This window comes from Panulirus ornatus, chromosome 12 (assembly GCF_036320965.1).
Source record: "Panulirus ornatus isolate Po-2019 chromosome 12, ASM3632096v1, whole genome shotgun sequence".
NCBI lineage: Eukaryota > Metazoa > Arthropoda > Malacostraca > Decapoda > Palinuridae > Panulirus > Panulirus ornatus.
This window is the reverse complement of record NC_092235.1, coordinates 32,422,677-32,442,664: the sequence shown is the minus strand read 5'-3', so window position 1 is coordinate 32,442,664 and position 19,988 is coordinate 32,422,677.

Below are 19,988 nucleotides of genomic sequence, written 5' to 3'. Positions count from 1 at the left end.
AGCGTTGTAGCTGCCAATACTGAATACCATGAGAGTATTGTAGCTGCCAGTACTTGATACCATGAATGTTATACCTGATAAAACTAGATACCATAAGAGTCATGTAGCTGCAAGTACTGGATACCATGGGTGTTATAGCTGCCAGTACTTGATACCATGAGCGTGTAGTAGCTGCTAGTTCTGGATACCATGATAGCGTTGTAGCTGCCAGTACTTGATACCATGAGAGTGCTGTAGCTGCCAGTACTGTATACCATGAGTGCTATGGCTGCCAGTACTTGATACCATGAGAGTGTTGTAGCTAGTAGTACTGGATACCATGAGAACGTTGTAGCTGCCAGTACTGTATGCCATGAGAGTGTTTTAGCTGCCAGTACTTGATACCATGTCAGTGTTGTAGCTTCCAGTACTGAATACCAAGGGAGTTTTGTAGCTGCAAGTACTTGATACCATGAGTGTTATAGCTGCCAGTCCTGAATACCATGAATGTTTTGTAGCTGCTAGTTCTGGATACCATGAGAGCATTGTAGCTACCAGTACTGGATACCATGAGAGTGTTGTAGCTGCCAGTACTGGATACATTGAGTGTTATTGCTGCCAGTACTTGATACCATGAGAGTGTTGTAGCTGCTGATTCTCGATTACATGAGAGCGTTGTAGCTGCCAGTTCTTGATACCATGAGAGTCCTGTAGCTGCCAGTACTGTATACCATGAGTGCTATAGCTGCCAGTACTTGATACCATGAGAGTGTTATAGCTAGTAGTACCGGATACCATGAGAGCGTTGTAGCTGCCAGTACTGTATGCCATGAGAGTGTTTTAGCTGCCAGTTCTTGATACCATGTGAGTGTTGTAGCTTCCAGTACTGAATACCAAGGGAGTTTTGTAGCTGCCAGTACTGGATACCATGAGTGTTATAGCTGCCAGTCCTGAATACCATGAATGTTTTGTAGCTGCTAGTTCTGGATACCATGAGAGCATTGTAGCTACCAGTACTGGATACCATGAGAGTGTTGTAGCTGCCAGTACTGGATACATTGAGTGTTATTGCTGCCAGTACTTGATACCATGAGAGTGTTGTAGCTGCTGATTCTCGATTCCATGAGAGCGTTGTTGCTGCCAGTACTTGATACCATGAGAGTGATTGTAGCTGCCTGTACAGGATACCATGAGTGTGTTGTAGCTGCTAGTTCTGGATACCATGAGAGCGTTGTAGCTGCTAGTATTGGATATCATGAGAGCGTTGTACCTGCCAGTACAGGATACCATGTGAGTGTTGTAGCTGCCAGTACTTGATACCATGACTGTTATAGCTGCCAATACTGGACATCATAAGAGTGTTGTAGCTGCTAGTACTGGATACTATGAGTGTTATAGCTGCCAGTACTGGATACTTTAAGAGTGTTGTAGCTGCCAATACTGAATACCATGAGTGTCTTGTAGCTGCCAGTGCTGGATGCCATGAAACCGTTGTAGCTGCCAATACTGAATACCATGAAAGCGTTGTAGCTGCAAGTCCTGGATACCATGAGAGTGTTGTAGCTGCCTGTACTGGATACCATGAGTGTATTGTAGCTGCTAGTTCTGGATACCATGAGAGCGTTGTAGCTGCCAGTACCGGATAACATGAGTGTTGTAGCTTAGCTACCAATACTCGATACCATGAGAATGTTTTAGCAGCCAGTAATGGATATCAAAAGAGCGTTGTAGCTGCCAGTAATGGATACCATGAGTGTTATAGCTGCTAGTACTAGATACCATAAGAGTGTTGTAGCTGCTAGTGCTGGATGCCATGAGTGTTACAGCTGCCAATACTGGATACGATAAGAGTGTTGTATCTGGCAATACTGAACACCATGAGAGTGCTGTAGCTGCCAGTATTAGAAACCATGAGAGCGTTGTAGCTGCCAATACTAAACACCATGAAAACGTTGTAGCTGTCCAGTCCTGGATACCATGAGAGTGTTGTAGCTGCCACTACTGGATGCCATGAGTGTGTTGTAGCTGCTAGTTCTGGATACAATAAGTGTTCTACCTGCCAAACCTGGATACCATAAGAGTGTTGTAGCTGCCAGTACTGGATACCATGAGAGTGTTGTAGCTGCTAGTTCTGGATACCATGAAAACGTTGTAGCTACCAGTACTGAATACCATGAGAGTGTTGTAGCTGCTAGTACTTGATACCATGAGAGTGTTGTAGCTGCCGGTACTGGATACCAAGAGACCGTTGTAGCTACCACTACTGGATACCATGCGTGTTATAGCTGCCAGTACTTGATACCATGAATGTGTTGTAGCTACTAGTTCTGGATACCACGACAGCGTTTTAGCTGCCAGTAATGGAAACCATGAGAGTGTTGTAGCTGCCAGTACTGGATACCGAGAGAGCCTTGTAGCTGCCAGTAATGGATACAATGAGTGTTATAGCTGCCAATACTGGATACCATAAGAGTGTTGTAGCTGCAAGTAATGGATACCATGAGTGTTATAGCTGCCAAAACTGGATACCATAAGAGTGTTGTAGCTGCCAATACTTAATGACATGAGAATCTTGTAGCTTCCAGTACTGGATACCATGAAAGCGTTGTAGCTGCCAATACTGAATACCATGAAAGTGTTGTAGCTGCCAGTCCTGGATACCATGAGAGTGTTGTAGCTGCGAGTACTGGATACCATGAGTTTCTTGTAGCTGCTAGTTTTGGATACTAATAGAGCGTTGTAGCTGGCAGTACTTGATACCAAGGGAGTGTTAAAGCTTCCAGAACTGGATACCAAAAGACCGTTGTAGCTGACAGTAATGGATACCATGAGTGTTATAGCTGCCAATACTGGATACGATAAGAGTGTTGTAGCTGGTAGTACTGAATACCATGAGTGTTATAACTGCCAATACTGGATACCATAAGTGTGTTGTAGCTGCAAATACTGAACAACATGAGAGTGTTGTAGATGCCTGCACTGGATACCATAAAAGCGTTGTAGCTTCCAATAATGAATACCATGAAAGCGTTATAGCTGGCAGTCCTGGATACCATGAGAGTGTTGTAGCTCCCAGTACTGGATACCATGAGTGTGTCGTAGCTGCTATTCTGGATACCATGAGAGCGTTGTAGCTGACAATACTGAATACCATGAGAGTGTTGTAGCTGCCAGTGCTTCATACCACCAGTGTTATAGCTGCCAGAACTGGATACCATAATAGAGCTGTAGCTGCCAGTACTGAATACCATGAGTGTTATAGCTGCCAGTACTTGATACCATGAGTGTGTTGTAGCTGCTACTTCTGGATACCATGAGAGCGTTTTAGCTGCCAGTATTGGATACCATGAGAGTGTTGTAGCTGTCAGTACTGGATACCATGAGTGTTATAGCTGCCAGTACTTGATACCATGAGAGTGATGTAGCTGCTAGTTCTGGATACTATGAGAGGGTTGTAGCTGCCAGTACTGGATACCATGAGAGAGTTGTAGCTGCCAGCACTTGATACCATGAGAGTGTTGTAGCTGCCAGTACTGAATACCAAGAGAACGTTGTAGCTGCCCGTACTGGATACCATGAGTGTTATAGATGCCAGTACTGGATACCATGAATGTGTCGTAGCTGCTAGTTCTGGATACCATGAGAGCGTTGTAGCTGCCAGTACTGGATACCAAGAGAGTGTTGTAGCTACCAATACTTAATACCATGAGAGTGTTGTAGCAGCCAGTACTGGATATCAAAAGAGCGTTGTAGCTGCCAGTACTGGATCCCATGAGTGTTATAGCTACCAGTACTTGATACCATGAGTGTGTTGTAGCTGCTACTTCTGGTTACCATGAGAGCGTTTTAGCTGCCAGTATTGGATACCATGAGAGTGTTGTAGCTGTCAATACTGGATACCATGAGTGTTATAGCTGCCAGTACTTGATACCATGAGAGTGATGTAGCTGCTAGTTCTGGATACCATGAGAGCGTTGTAGCTGCCAGTACTGGATACAATGAGAGAGTTGTAGCTACCAGCTCTTGATACCATGAGATTGTTGTAGTTGCCAGTACTGAATACCAAGGAGCGTTGTAGCTGCCAGTACTGGATACCATGAGTGTTATAGATGCCAGTACTGGATACCATGAATGTGTCGTAGCTGCTAGTTCTGGATACCATGCATGCGTTGTAGCTGCCAGTAGTGGATATCATGAGAGTGTTGTAGCTACTAATACTTGATACCATGAGAGTGTTGTAGCTGCCGGTATTGGATATCAAAAGAGCGTTGTAGCTGCCAAAACTGAATACCATGCGTGTTATAGCTGCCAGTACTGAATACCATGAGAGTGTTGTAGCTGCTAGTACTTGATACCATGAGAGTGTTGTAGCTGCCAGTACTGGATACCAAGAGACCGTTGTAGCTACCAGTACTGGATACCATGAGTGTTATAGCTGCGAGTACTGGATACCATGAATGTGTTCTAGCTGCTAATTCTGGATACCATGACAGCGTTGTAACTGCCAGTAATGGAAACCATGAGAGTGTTGTAGCTGACAGTACTGGATACCGAGAGAGCGTTGTAGCTACCAGTACTGGATGCAATGAGTGTTATAGCTGCCAATAATGGATACCATAAGAGTGTTGTAGCTGCAAGTAATGGATACCATGAATGTTATAGCTGCCAAAACTGGATACCATAAGAGTGTTGTAGTTGCTAATACGAGAATCTTGTAGCTACCATTACTGGATACCATAAAAGCGTTTTACCTGACAATAATGAATACCATGAAAGTGTTGTAACTGCCAGTCCTGGATACCATGAGAGTGCTGTAGCTGTCATTACTGGATACCATGAGTTTGTTGTAGCTGCTAGTTTTGGATACCATTAGAGCGTTGTAGCTGCCAGTACTTGATACCAAGGGAGTGTTAAAGCTGCCAGAACTGGATACCAAAAGAGCGTTGTAGCTGCCAGTAATGGAAACCATGAGTGTTATAGCTGCCAATACCGGATACGAAAAGAGTGTTGTAGCTGGTAGTACTGGATACCATGAGTGTTATAGCTGCCAATACTGGATACCATAAGTGTGTTGTAGCTGTTAATACTGGACACCATGAAAGTGTTGTAGCAGCCTGTACTGGATACCATAAAAGCGTTGTAGCTGCCAATAATGAATACCATGAAAGCGTTGTAGCTGTCAGTCATGGATACCATGAAAGTGTTGTAGCTGCAAGTACTGGATACCATGACTGCGTTGTAGCTGCTAGTTCTGGATACCATGAGAGCGTTATAGCTGCCTATACCGGATGCGAAAAGAGTGTTGTAGCTGCCAGTACTTGATACCATGAGTGTTATAGCGGCCAGAACTGGATACCATAATAGTGCTGTAGCTGCCAGTACTGGATACCATGAGTGTCATAGCTGCCAGTACTTGATACCATGAGTGTGTTGTAGCTGCTACTTCTGGATACCATGAGAACGTTTTAGCTGCCAGTATTGGTTACCATGAGAGTGTTGTAGCTGCCAGTACCGGATACCATGAGTGTTATAGCTGCCAGTACTTGATACCATGAGAGTGATGTAGCTGCCAGTATTTGATACAATGAGAGCGTTGTAGCTGGCAGTAATGGATACCATGAGTGTGTTGTAGCTGCCAGTACTTGATTCCATGAGAGTGTTGTAGCTGCCAGTATTGGATACTAAGAGAGCGTTGTAGATGCCAGTACTTGATACCATGAGTGTTATAGCTGCCAATACTGGATGCCATAAGAGTGTTGTAGCTGCTAGTACTGGATACCATGAGTGTTATAGCTGACAATACTGGATACCGTGAGACTGTTGATGCTGCCAATAATTAATACCATGAGAGAGTTGTAGCTGCTAGTACTGGATACCATGAGAGAGTTGTAGCTGCCAATACTGACTACCAAGAAAGCGTTGTAGCTGCCAGTCCTGGATACCATGAGAATTTTGTAGGTGCCAGTACTGGATACCATGAGTGTGTTGCAGCTGCTAGTTCTGGACACCATGAGAGCGTTGTATCTGCCAACACTTGATGCCACGAGAGTGTTGCAGCTGCTAGTATTGGATACCAAGAGAGCGTTGTACCTGACAGTAGTGGATACCATGAGTGTTATAACTGCCAATACTGGATACCGTAAGAGAGTTATAGCTGCTAATACTGTATGCCATGAGTGTTATAGCTGCCAATACTAGATCCCTTAAGAGTGTTGTAGCTGCCAATACTGAATACCATGAGAGTGTTGTAGCTGCCAGTACTGGATACCATGAAAGCGTTGTAGCTGACAATACTGAATATCATGAAAGCGTGGTAGCTGCCAGTCCTCGACACCATAAGAGTGTTGTAGCTGCCAATACTGGATACCATGAGTGTGTTGTAGCTGCTAGTTCTGGATACCATAAGAGCGTTGTAGCTGCCAGTACTTAATACCATGAGAGTGTTGTAGCTGCCAGTACTTGATACCATGGGAGTGTTGTCGCTGCCAGTACTGGATAACATGACAGCGTTGTAGCTGCCAGTACTGGATGCCATGAGTGTTATAGCTGCCAATACTGGATACCATAGGAGTGTTGGAGCGGCCAGTACTGGATACCATGAGTGATATAGCTGCCAATACTGAATACCATAAGTGTTGTGTCGCAGGCAATATTGAATACCATGAGAGTGCTGTAGCTGCTAGTATTGGATACCATGAGATCGTTGTAGCTGCCAGTACTGGATACCCTGAGAGTATCGTAGCTGCCAGTACTTGATACCATGATTGTTACAGCTGACAATACTGGATACCCTAAGACTGTTGTAGCTGCTAGTACTGGATACTATGAGTGTTATAGCTGCCAATACTGGATACCATAAGAGTGTTGTAGCTGCCAATACTGAATACCATGAGAGTGCTGTAGCTGGCAGTACTGGATACCATGAAAGCCTTGTAGCTGCCAATACTGAATACCATGAAGTCGTTGTAGCTGCCAGTCCTGGATACAATGAGAGTGTTGTAGCTGCCTGTACTGGATCCCATGAGTTTGTTGTAGCTGCTAGTTCTGGATACCATGAGAGCGTTGTAGCTGCCAGAACTGGATTCCATGAGAGTGTCGTAGCTACCAATACTTGATACCATGAGAGTGTTGTAGCAGCCAGTACAGGATACATTGAGTGTTATAGCTGCCAGTACTTGATACTCTGAGAGTGTTCTAACTGCTTGTCCTGGATACCATGAGAGAGCTGTAGCTGCCAGTACTTGATACCATGAGAGCGTTGTAACTGGCAGTAATGGATACCATGAGTGTGTTGTAGCTGCCAGTACTTGATTCCATGAGCGTGTTGTAGCTGCCAGCACTGAATGCTAAGAGAGCGTTGTAGATGCCAGTACTTGATACCATGAGTGTTATAGCTGCCAATACTGGATGCCATAAGAGTGTTGTAGTTGCTAGTACTGGATACCATGAATGTTACAGCTGACAATACTGGATTCCGTGAGACTGTTGTTGCTGCCAATACTTAATACCATGAGAGAGTGGTAGCTGCTAGTACTGGATACCATGAGAGAGTTGTAGCTGCCAATACTGACTACCAAGAAAGCGTTGTAGCTGCCAGTCCTGGATACCATGAGAATTTTGTAGGTGCCAGTACTGGATACCATGAGTGTGTTGCAGCTGCTAGTTCTGGACACCATGAGAGCGTTGTATCTGCCAACACTTGATACCACGAGAGTGTTGCAGCTGCTAGTATTGGATACCAAGAGAGCGTTGTACCTGCCAGTAGTGGATACCATGAGTGTTATAACTGCCAATACTGGATACCGTAAGAGAGTTATAGCTGCTAATACTGTATGCCATGAGTGTTATAGCTGCCAATACTAGATCCCTTAAGAGTGTTGTAGCTGCCAATACTGAATACCATGAGAGTGTTGTAGCTGCCAGTACTGGATACCATGAAAGCGTTTTAGCTGACAATACTGAATATCATGAAAGCGTGGTAGCTGCCAGTCCTCGACACCATAAGAGTGTTGTAGCTGCCAATACTGGATACCATGAGTGTGTTGTAGCTGCTAGTTCTGGATACCATGAGAGCGTTGTAGCTGCCAGTACTTAATACCATGAGAGTGTTGTAGCTGCCAGTACTTGATACCATGGGAGTGTTGTCGCTGTCAGTACTGGATAATATGAGAGCTTTGTAGTTGCCAGTACTGGATACCATGAGTGTTATAGCTGCCAATACTGGATACCATAGGAGTGTTGGAGCGGCCAGTACTGGATACCATGAGTGATATAGCTGCCAATACTGAATACCATAAGTTTTGTGTAGCTGGCAATATTGAATACCATGAGAGTGCTGTAGCTGCTAATATTGGATACCATGAGATCGTTGTAGCTGCCAGTACTAGATACCCTGAGAGTATCGTAGCTGCCAGTACTTGATACCATGATTGTTACAGCTGACAATACTGGATACCCTAAGACTGTTGTAGCTGCTAGTACTGGATACTATGAGTGTTATAGCTGCCAATACTGGATACCAAAAGAGTGTTGTAGCTGCCAATACTGAGTACTATGAGAGTGTTGTAGCTGGCAGTACTGGATACCATGAAAGCCTTGTAGCTGCCAATACTGAATACCATGAAAGCGTTGTAGCTGTCAGTCCTTGATACCATGAGAGTATTGTAGTTGCCTGTACTGGATACCATGAGTTTGTTGTAGCTGCTAGTTCTGGATACCATGAGAGCGTTGTAGCTGCCAGAACTGGATTCCATGAGAGTGTTGTAGCTACCAATATTGATACCATGAGAGTGTTGTAGCAGCCAGTACTGGATACATTGAGTGTTATAGCTGCCATGAGAGTGTTCTAACTACTTGTGCTGGATACCATGAGAGAGCTGTAGCTGCCAGTACTTGATACAATGAGAGCGTTGTAGCTGGCAGTAATTTATACCATGAGTGTGTTGTAACTGCCAGTACTTGATTCCATGAGAATGTTGTAGCTGCCAGTACTGGATACTAAGAGAGCGTTGTAGATGCCAGTACTTGATACCATGAGTGTTATAGCTGCCAATACTGGATGCCATAAGAGTGTTGTAGCTGCTAGTACTGGATACCATGAGTGTTATAGCTGACAATACTGGATACCGTGCGACTGTTGTTGCTGCCAATACTTAATACCGTGAGAGAGTTGTAACTGCTAGTACTGGATACCATGAGAGAGTTGTAGCTGCTAATATTGACTACCGTGACAGCGTTGTAGCTGTCAGTCCTGGATACCATGAGAGTGTTGTTGGTGCCAGTACTGGATACCATGAGTGTGTTGTAGCTGCTAGTTCTGGACACAATGAGAGCGTTGTATCTGCCAACACCTGATGCCACGAGAGTGTTGTAGCTGCTAGTATTGGATACCAAGAGACCGTTGTCCCTGACAGTAGTGGATACCACGAGTGCTATAGCTGCCAATACTGGATACCATAAGAGAGTTATAGCTGCTAATACTGTATGCCATGAGTGTTATAGCTGCCAATACTAGATGCCATAAGAATGTTGTAGCTGCCAATACTGAATACCATGAGTGTTGTAGCTGCCAGTACTGGATACCATGAAAGCGTTCTAGCTGACAATACTGAATATCATGAAAGCGTGGTAGCTGCCAGTCCTCGACACCATAAGAGTGTTGTAGCTGCCAATACTGGATACCATGAGTGTGTTGTAGCTGCTAGTTCTGGATACCATGAGAGCGTTGTAGCTGCCAGTACTTAATGCCATGAGAGTGTTGTAGCTGCCAGTACTTGATACCATGGGAGTGTTGTCGCTGCCAGTACTGGATAATATGAGAGCGTTGTAGCTGCCATTACTGGATGCCATGAGTGTTATAGCTGCAAATACTGGATACCAAAGGAGTGTTGGAGCGGCCAGTACTGGATACCATGAGTGATATAGCTGCCAGTACTGAATACCATAAGTGTTGTGTAGCTGGCAATATTGAATACCGTGAGAGTGCTGTAGCTGCCAGTATTGGATACCATGAGATCGTTGTAGCTCCTAGTACTGGATACTATGAGTGTTATAGCTGCCAATAGTGGATACCATAAGAGTGTTGTAGCTGCCAATGCTGAATACCATGAGAGTGTTGTAGCTGGTAGTACTGGATACCATGAAAGCCTTGTAGCTGCCAATACTGAATACCATGAAAGCGTTGTAGCTGCCAGTCCTGGATACCATGAGAGTGTTGTAGCTGCCTGTACTGGATACCATGAGTTTGTTGTAGCTGCTAGTTCTGGATACCATGAGAGCGTTGTAGCTGCCAGAACTGGATTCCATGAGAGTGTTGTAGCTACCAATAGTTGATACCATGAGAGTGTTGTAGCAGCCAGTACTGGATACATTGAGTGTTATAGCTGCCAGTACTTAATACCATTAGAGTGTTCTAACTGCTTGTTCTGGATACCATGAGAGAGCTGTAGCTGCCAGTACTTGATACAATGAGAGCGTTGTAACTGGCAGTAATGGATACCATGAGTGTGTTGTAACTGCCAGTACTTGATTCCATGAGAGTGTTGTAGCTGCCAGTACTGGATACAAAGAGAGCGTTGTAGATGCCAGTACTTGATACCATGAGTGTTATAGCTGCCAATACTGGATGCCATAAGAGTGTTGTAGTTGCTAGTACTGGATACCATGAGTGTTATAGCTGACAATACTGGATACCGTGAGACTGTTGTTGCTGCCAATACTTAATACCATGAGAGATTTGTAGCTGCTAGTACTGGATACCATGAGAGAGTTGTAGCTGCCAATACTAACTACCATGAAAGCGTTGTAGCTGCCAGTCCTGGATACCATGAGTGTTGTAGGTGCCAGCACTGGATACCATGAGTGTGTTGTAGCTGCTAGTTCTGGACACCATGAGAGCGTTGTATCTCCCAACACTTGATACCACGAGAGTGTTGCAGCTGCTAGTATTGGATACCAAGAGAGCCTTGTACCTGCCAGTAGTGGATACCATGAGTGTTATAACTGCCAATACTGGATACCGTAAGAGAGTTATAGCTGCTAATACTGTATGCCATGAGTGTTATAGCTGCCAATACTAGATCCCTTAAGAGTGTTGTAGCTGCCAATACTGAATACCATGAGAGTGTTGTAGCTGCCAGTACTGGATACCATGAAAGCGTTGTAGCTGACAATACTGAATATCATGAAAGCGTGGTAGCTGCCAGTCCTCGACACCATAAGAGTGTTGTAGCTGCCAATACTGGATACCATGAGTGTGTTGTAGCTGTTAGTTCTGGATACCATGAGAGCGTTGTAGCTGCCAGTACTTAATACCATGAGAGTGTTGTAGCTGCCAGTATTTGATACCATGGGAGTGTTGTCGCTGCCAGTACTGGATAACATGAGAGCTTTGTAGCTGCCAGTACTGGATACCATGAGTGTTATAGCTGCCAATACTGGATACCATAGGAGTGTTGTAGCGGCCAGTACTGGATACCATGAGTGATTAGCTGCCAATACTGAATACCATAAGTGTTGTGTAGCTGGCAATACTGAATACCATGAGAGTGCTGTAGCTGCCAGTATTGGATACCATGAGATCGTTGTAGCTGCCAGTACTGGATACCCTGAGAGTATTGTAGCTGCCAGTACTTGATACCATGATTGTTACTGCTGCCAATACTGAGTACCCCAAGAGTGTTGTAGCTGCTAGTACTGGATACTATGAGTGTTATAGCTGCCAATACTGATTACCATGAGAGTGTTGTAGCTGGCAGTACTGGATACCATGAAAGCTTTTTAGGTGCCAATACTGAATACCATGAAAGCGTTGTAGCTGCCAGTCTTGGATGCCATGAGAGTGTTGTAGCTGCCTGTATTGGATACCATGAGTTCGTTGTAGCTGCTAGTTCTGGATACCATGAGAGCGTTGTAGCTGCCAGAACTGGATTCCATGAGTGTGTTGTAGCTACCAATACTTGATACCATGAGAGTGTTGTAGCAGCCAGTACTGGATAAAAAAGGAGCGTTGTAGCTGCCAGTACTGGATACCATGAGTGTTATAGCTGCCAATACTGGATACCATAAGAGTGTTTTAGCTGCCATTACTGGATACCATGAGTGTTATAGCTGCCAATACTGGATACCGTAAGAGTGTTGTAGTTGCCAATAGTGAACACCGTGCGAGTGTTGTAGCTGCCAGTACTAGATACCATGAAAGCGTTGTAGCTACCAATACTGAATACCATGAAAGCGTTGTAGCTGCCCAGTCTTGGATACCATGAGAGTGTTGTAGCTCCCAGTACTGGATGCTATGAGTGTGTTGTAGCTGCTTGTTCTGGATACCATGAGTGTTCTAGCTGCCGCAACTGGACAGCATAAGAGTGTTGTAGCTGCCAGTACTGGATACCATGAGTGTTATAGCTGCCAGTATTTGATACCATGAGAGTGTTGTAGCTGCTAGTTCTGTATACCATGAGAACGCTGTAGCTGCCAGCACTGGATACCATGAGAGTGATGTATCTGCTAGTACTGGATACCATGAGTGTTATAGCTGCCAGTACTTGACACCATGAGAGTGTTGTAGCTGCTAGTTTTGGATACCATAAGAGCGTTGTAGCTGCCAGTACTGGATACCAGGAGAGTGTTGTAGCTGCCAGTACTTGATACCATGAGAGTACTTTAGCTGCCAGTACTGGATACCAAGAGAGCGTTGTAGCTGCCAGTACTGGATACCTTGAGTGTTATAGCTGACAGTTTTGGATACCATGAATGTGTTGTAGCTGCTAGTTCTGGACACCATGAGAGCGTTGTAGCTGCCAGTAATGGATACCATGAGAGTGTTGTAGCTGCCAGTACTTGATACCATGAGAGTGTTGTAGCTGCCAGTACTTGATACCATGGGAGTGTTGTAGCTGCCAGTACTGATTACCATGAGTGTTGTAGCTGCCAGTAATGGATACCATGAGTGTTCTAGCTGCCAAAACTGGATACCATAAGAGTGTTGTAGCTGCCAATACTGAATATCATGAGATTGCTGTAGCTGCTAGTATTGGATACCGTGAGAGCGTTGTAGCTGCCAGTACTAGATGCCATGAGAGTGTTGTAGCTGCCAGTACTTGATGCCATGAGTGTTATAGCTGCCAATACTGGATACCCGAAGAGTGTTGTAGCTGCTAGTACTGGATACCATGAGTGTTATAGCTGCCAATACTGGATACCATAAGTGTTGTAGCTGCCAATACTGAATGCCCTGAGAGTGTTGTATCTGCCAGTACTGGATACCATGAAAGCGTTGTAGCTGCCAATACTTAATACCATGAAAGCGTTGTAGTTGCCAGTTCTGGATACCATGAGAGTGTTGTAGCTGGCAGTACTGGATACCATGAGTGTGTTGTAGCTGCTAGTTCTGGATACCATTAGAGCGTTTTACCTGCCAGTACTGGATACCATGAGAGTGCTGTAGCTGCCAGTACTTTATACCATGAGAGTGTTGTAGCTGCTAGTACTGGATACCACGAGAACTTTGTAGCTGCCAGTACTGGATACCATGAGTGTTAATGCTGCCAATACTGGATACCCGAAGAGTGTTGTAGCTGCCAGTACTAGAAACATGAGTGTTATAGCTGCCAAAACTGGATACCGTAAGAATGTTGTATCTTCCAATACTGAATACCATGAGAGTATTGTAGTTGCTAGTATTAGATACCCTGGGAGCGTGTTAGCTGCCAGTACAGGATACGATGAGAGTGTTGTAGCTGCCAATACTGAAGATTATGAAAGCGTTGTATCTGCCAGTCCTGGATACCATGAGAGTGTTGTAGCTGCCATTCCTGTATACCATGAGAGTGTTGTAGCTGCCAGTACTGGATACCATGAGAGCGTTGTAGCTGCCAGTACTGGATACCATGAGAGTGTTGTAGCTGACAATAATGGATACCATAAGAGTGTTGTAGCCGTCAGTACATGATACCATGAGAATGTTATAGCTGGCAGTACTGGATACCATGAGAGTGTTGTAGCTGCCAGTACATGATACCATGAGAGCTTTGTAGCTGCCTGTACTGTATACCATTAGTGTTATAACTGACAATACTGGATACCATAAGAGTTTTGTAGCTGCCAGTACATGATACCCTGAGAGTGTTGTAGCTGCCAGTACTTGATACCCTGAGTGTTATAGATAACAATACTGGATACCATAAGAGTGTTGTAGCTGCCAGTACATGATACCATGAGAGTGTTGTAACTGCCAATACTGGATACCATGAGAGCGTTGTAGCTGCCAATACTGAATACCGTGAAAGCGTTGTAGCTGCCAGGCCTGGATACCATGAGAGTGTTGTAGATGCCAGCACTGGATACCATGAGAGTGTTTTAGCTGCCAGGACTGGATACCATGAGTGTGTTGTAGCTGCTAGTTCTGGATACCCTGAGAGCGTTGTAGCTGCCAGTACTGGATACCATGAGAGCGTTGTAGCTGCCAGTACTAGATACCATGAGTGTTATAGCTGCCAATACTGGATACCATAAGAGTTGTAGGTGCCAGTACTGGATACCATGAGTGTTATAGCTGCCAGTACTGGATCCATAAGAGTGTTGTAGCTGCCAACATTGGATACCATAAGAGTGTTGTAGCTGCCAGTACTTGATACCATGAGAGTGCTGTAGCTGCCAGTACTGGATACAATGAAAGCGTCGTAGCTGCCAATACTGAATACAATGAAAGCGTTGTAACTGCCAGTCCTGGATACCATGAGAGTGTTGTAGCTGCCAGTACTGGATACCATGAGAGTGTTGTAGCTGCCAGTACTGGATACCATGAGAGTGTTGTAACTGCTAATACTGGATACCATGAGAGTGTTGTATCTGTCGTTACAAGGGACGATGATAGTGAGTTAGTGCCAGTGCTGGGCACTATGATAGTATACTGTATACTGGATACTATGGTAGTATAGTAGTTACCAGATCTCGTTAACATGACAGTGTACTGGCTGCTATCATAATAGTGTACTAGCTGCCAATACTGGGTACAGTGATAGTGTATTAACTGCGAGAACTGGGTACCATCAAAGCGTCCTAGCGGCCAGTAATGGGTCCATGATAGCGTTTTAGCTACTAGTAGTGGATATCGTTATAGGCTACCGATGGCCAGTATTGGGAACCATGATAGTGTTCGAGCTCCGTGTGTTGGCTACTATAATAGTATAGTAGTTGCTAGTAGTGGGTACCATGAACATGTACTAGCTGCCAGTTCTAGTTACCATGATAGTATAAAAGCCTCCATTACTGCGCACAATAATAGTGTACTAGCTTGCATGCTGGGTACCATGAGTGTAGAACTGGGTACCTTGACAGTGTGCTAGCTACCAGTACTGGGTACAGTGATAGTGTACAAGCAGCTGCTACTGGGCATCATGTTAGTGTAGCTGATGTTATTACTGGGTACCATGACAGTGAACTAGCTACTAGTTCTGGTGCATTAACAGTGTACTAGCTGCCAATACTGTCTTCCATGTTAGTGTAGTACCTGCCAGTGCTAGGAACCATAATAGAGTACTAGTAGCAAGTAATGAGAACAATGATCGTACAATAGCAGCCAGTACTGGCCACTAAGATACTTTGCCAGATGCCAGAAATAGGAACCATGATATACTACCAGCCAGCATTGGGTACCATGACAGCGTCCTAGTGACCAGTAATTGATACCATGATTGTGTACTAGTTGCCATTACTGGCTATCATAATAGTGTACTAGCTGCCAGGAATGAGGTCCATGACAGTGTACTAGCTTCCAGTGATTGATACCATGATAGTGTAGTAGTTGCCATTACTGAGTACCATGATACTGTACTAACTTCCAGTTCTGGGTACCATGAGAGTTTAGCAGTTGCCAGTAATGGGTACCAAGAGATTCTACAAGCTGCCAGTACTAGACACAATGATAGTGTACCAGTTCCCTATACTGGGCAGCTTTCAGTGGTGGTTACCATAATAGTGTAATGGTTGTTATAATTGGATATAATGACTTTGTATGAGCTGCCTAACTTAACCTAACCTAATCTAATCTAAGTTAACCATGACAGTGTACTACCTACTTTTCTTAGGCACCATGATAGTGTAGTAGCTGCTAGTGCAAACAACCACAATAGAGTAATAGTGCAATAGATGCCGCTACTGGGCTCTATGATAGTTTGCTAGCTGCCGGTACTGGGTGCCATGACAGCATACTAGCTGCCAGTACTGGGTACCATGACAGCATGCTAGCTGCCAGTAATGAGTAGAGTGATAGTGTACTAGTTTCTAGTGCTGGGTATCATGATAGCGTACTGGCTGCCGGTACTTTGTACCATGATAGTGTACTAGCCGGTAGTGTTAGGGTGTATTACATGCCTGTACTGGGTGCCATGACAGCGTACTAATGACTAGTAATGGGTACCATGATAGTGTACTAGGTGCTAGCACTGGGCAACATGAGAGTGAATTAGCTTCCTGTGTGGCTACCATATGAGAGTAGTGTTTGTTAGCACTGGTTACCATGCTAACGTAGTAGCTGCTAAAACTGGGAACCATGATAGTGTACTAGCTGCCAGCAATGGGAACAATGATAGTGTGCTGTTTGCCAGTACTGGGTACCATGATTGTGTACTAACATCTAGTGCTGGCTACCATGATAGTGTAGTAATTGCCAATAATAGTTACCATTACAATGTCCTAGCTGCCAGTCCTGAGTACCATGATAGCGTAATAGATTCCAGTGTTGGATACCATGATACTATAATAGTGCTAGTACTGGGTACCATGACAGTGTATTAGCTGCCTGTACTGTTGGGTTGCATTATGGTGAAATAGCCGCAAGTACTGTGTTCCATAACAGAGCCTTGGCTTTCAGTGCTGGATACCATAATAGAGCAGTAATTGTTAATGCTGGGTAACATGATAGCGTAGTCGTTACCATTACTGGGTACCAAGATATTGTACAAGCCACCATACTCGATAGTGTACCATAGCAGCGTACTAGCTACCACTAATGGGCATCATGATTTCATAGTAGTTGTCAGTATTGGGTACCATGATAGTGATCTAGCTATCAGTTCTGAGTACCATGATAGCGTATTAGCTTCCAGTAATATAGTAGTTGCTAGTATTGTGTTCCATGACAGTTCACTAGCTGCCAGTATTGCTGGATACGATTATGGTGAACCAGCTGCCAGTACTGTTATCCATAATAGAGCACTGGCTACCAGTGCTGGGTCCCATAATAGGTACCATGATATTGTAGTAGTCATCATTACTGAGTACAATGATTATGTAATGGCTGCCAGAACTGGGAACCATGGCAATGCACTAGCTGCCAGTATTGAGTACCTCAATAGTGTACTAGATGCCAGAACTGAGAACCATTATAGTGTATAGCGACCATTACTAGATACCAAGATAGTATAGTAGCTACTAGTACTTGCTACTATAGCCTAGTAGTAGCTACCAGAGTGGGTACGAATATTTTTTACGAGTTGTCAGTACTGAGTAGGATAATAGTGTACAAGCTACTAGGACTGAGTATCATGATAGTGTACTACCTTCCAGTTTTGGTTTCTATGACAGTGTAGTAATTACCAGTACTGGAAAACATGAGAGCGTACTTGCTGCCATTATTGGATACCTTGATAGTGTAGTAGGTGCCAGTACTGGGCACAGTGATATTGTACAAGCTGCAAGTACTGGGCACCATGACAGCGTAATACCGGCCACTAAACTAAAGGGTACCATGATAGTGTAATGGTTACATTACTGGGTACCATGATAATGTTCTAGCTTCCAGTGCTGTGTACCAAGGTAGTGTAGCGGTTGCGAGTACTTGGTAACATTTGTTACGACCTCGCCACTTCCTTGAAGGGTGTATAATCGACCCATAGACTTATTAGATCAGAACCCTGAAATAATGGCTTCTGTTAACGGAGAAATTTGGGCTAAACAAAGATTCCCTTTACATCTGGCAAACATCAAACAGCTACTTTATAATATAACAAATCGCCACTCAGCTCTGTTTCAAATACCAAACACAGGTGTATAAAGATAACAGAAATGTATTTACATCAACAAAAATAAACATGTGTTCTCTGAACACACACATATATATAACATAGAACATACAAACCCCCAACAGCCAGGATCGAACCCGGGACCCCTGTGCAAGAGGCGGGAATGCTATGTGCGCCTGTTGGGAAATAACCGGTGCAGACCCCGTTGCTCACCAACGTGAGACGAAGGGTATTCGAGTACATAGTATTCGAATAGTTATTTCCTATTAGCCTAGCGGTAGCATTCCCGCCTGTGACACAAGTGTCCCGGGTCTGATCCTGGCTATTGGAGATTTGTATGTTCTATGAAGGTGGGCGTTCATATGCACTATGTTTGTTTTCATATACCTCCGCGTTGTAAAGTTAGGCTCAGTAAAATGCTATCTGCTGGCTATGTGCGCGTGCTGGGAAATAACCGGTGTAGACCCAGTTGCTCACCAACGTGAGACGAAGGGTATTCGAGTATATAGTATTCGAATTGTGCTCCCTCTATTCATCTCACTTGTTCAGCCGTATGCAAACGTACTGACCTCAGTTTATGATATAATTCCTTAAAGTCACTGGGTACCATGATAGCGTACTAGGTGCCAGTACTGGGTGCCATGATAACGTATAGGTACCAGTAATGGGTACCATGATAGCGTACTAGGTGCCCTACTGGTTACCATGATAGCGTACTAACTTACAGTACTGGGTACTATTATAGCGTACTAGGTGCCAGTACTGGGTACCATGATAGCGTACTAACTTACAGTACTGGGTACTATTATAGCGTACTAGGTGCCAGTACTGGGTACCATGATAGCGTACTAACTTACAGTACTGGGTACTATGATAGCGAACTAGGTGCCAGTACTGGGTACTATGATAGCGTACTAACTTCCAGTACTGGATACCATGATAGCGTACTAGGTGCCAGTACTGGGTATCATGATAGCGTGATTGGTGCCAGTACTGGGTACCATGATAGCGTACTAACTTCCAGTACTGGATACCATGATAGCGAACTAGGTGCCAATACTGGGTACCATGATAGCGTACTAACTTCCAGTACTGGATACCATGATAGCGTACTAACTTCCAGTACTGGATACCATGATAGCGTACTAACTTCCAGTACTGGATACCATGATAGCGTACTAACTTCCAGTACTGGATACCATGATAGCGTACTAGGTGCCAGTACTTTTTACCATGATAGCGTACTAGGTGCCAGTAATGGGTACCATAGTAGCGTACTAGGTGCTAGTACTGGGTACCATGATAGCGTACTAACTTCCAGTACTGGGTACCATGACAGCGTACTAATTCCCAGTACTGGGTACCACGATAGTGTACTAATTGCCAAGACTGGGTACCATGATAGTGTAGTAGCTTGCCAGTCATGGATATATAGTGCAGTAGGTGCTAGTCTTGGGTACCATGATAGTGTACTGGTAGGCAAATTTCCTTTGAGCTACTGATACTAAAGGAAGTTGCTTGTGGTAGGGATGCGCCGGAGCCCACTGGGGACGAGGGTGAGGACACAGACATGGAGATGCCTAAGGTGTACGAACCCATTCCGTCGTTCGCCGTCCTGGAGGAAAGGTTGAAAATGTTCCTCTCCCAGTACAACGAGATGGTCCGGGGCGTCGGAATGGACCTGGTGTTCTTCAACGACGCTATGATCCATCTTATACGGGTGAGTGTGGGTGTGTTTATCACCATAGTAGCTATATCCTCTTCCTCACCGATAATCCTATTACTTATCTCTTCAGATATGATATCTTACATCGTAATGGGTGTGCTATGTGGGCTCTAGTGCTTTTGTGTGTATATAAACTTTGACTGTGAGATTTGGAATGTGAGTTTCACTCAGTGTGTATCAAGATATCACGAAATCTTGTTTTTGTACGACTTAATATTTCCTTGAGTTCTTCTGATTTGGGAACTTCCACACTGGAGTGTTCA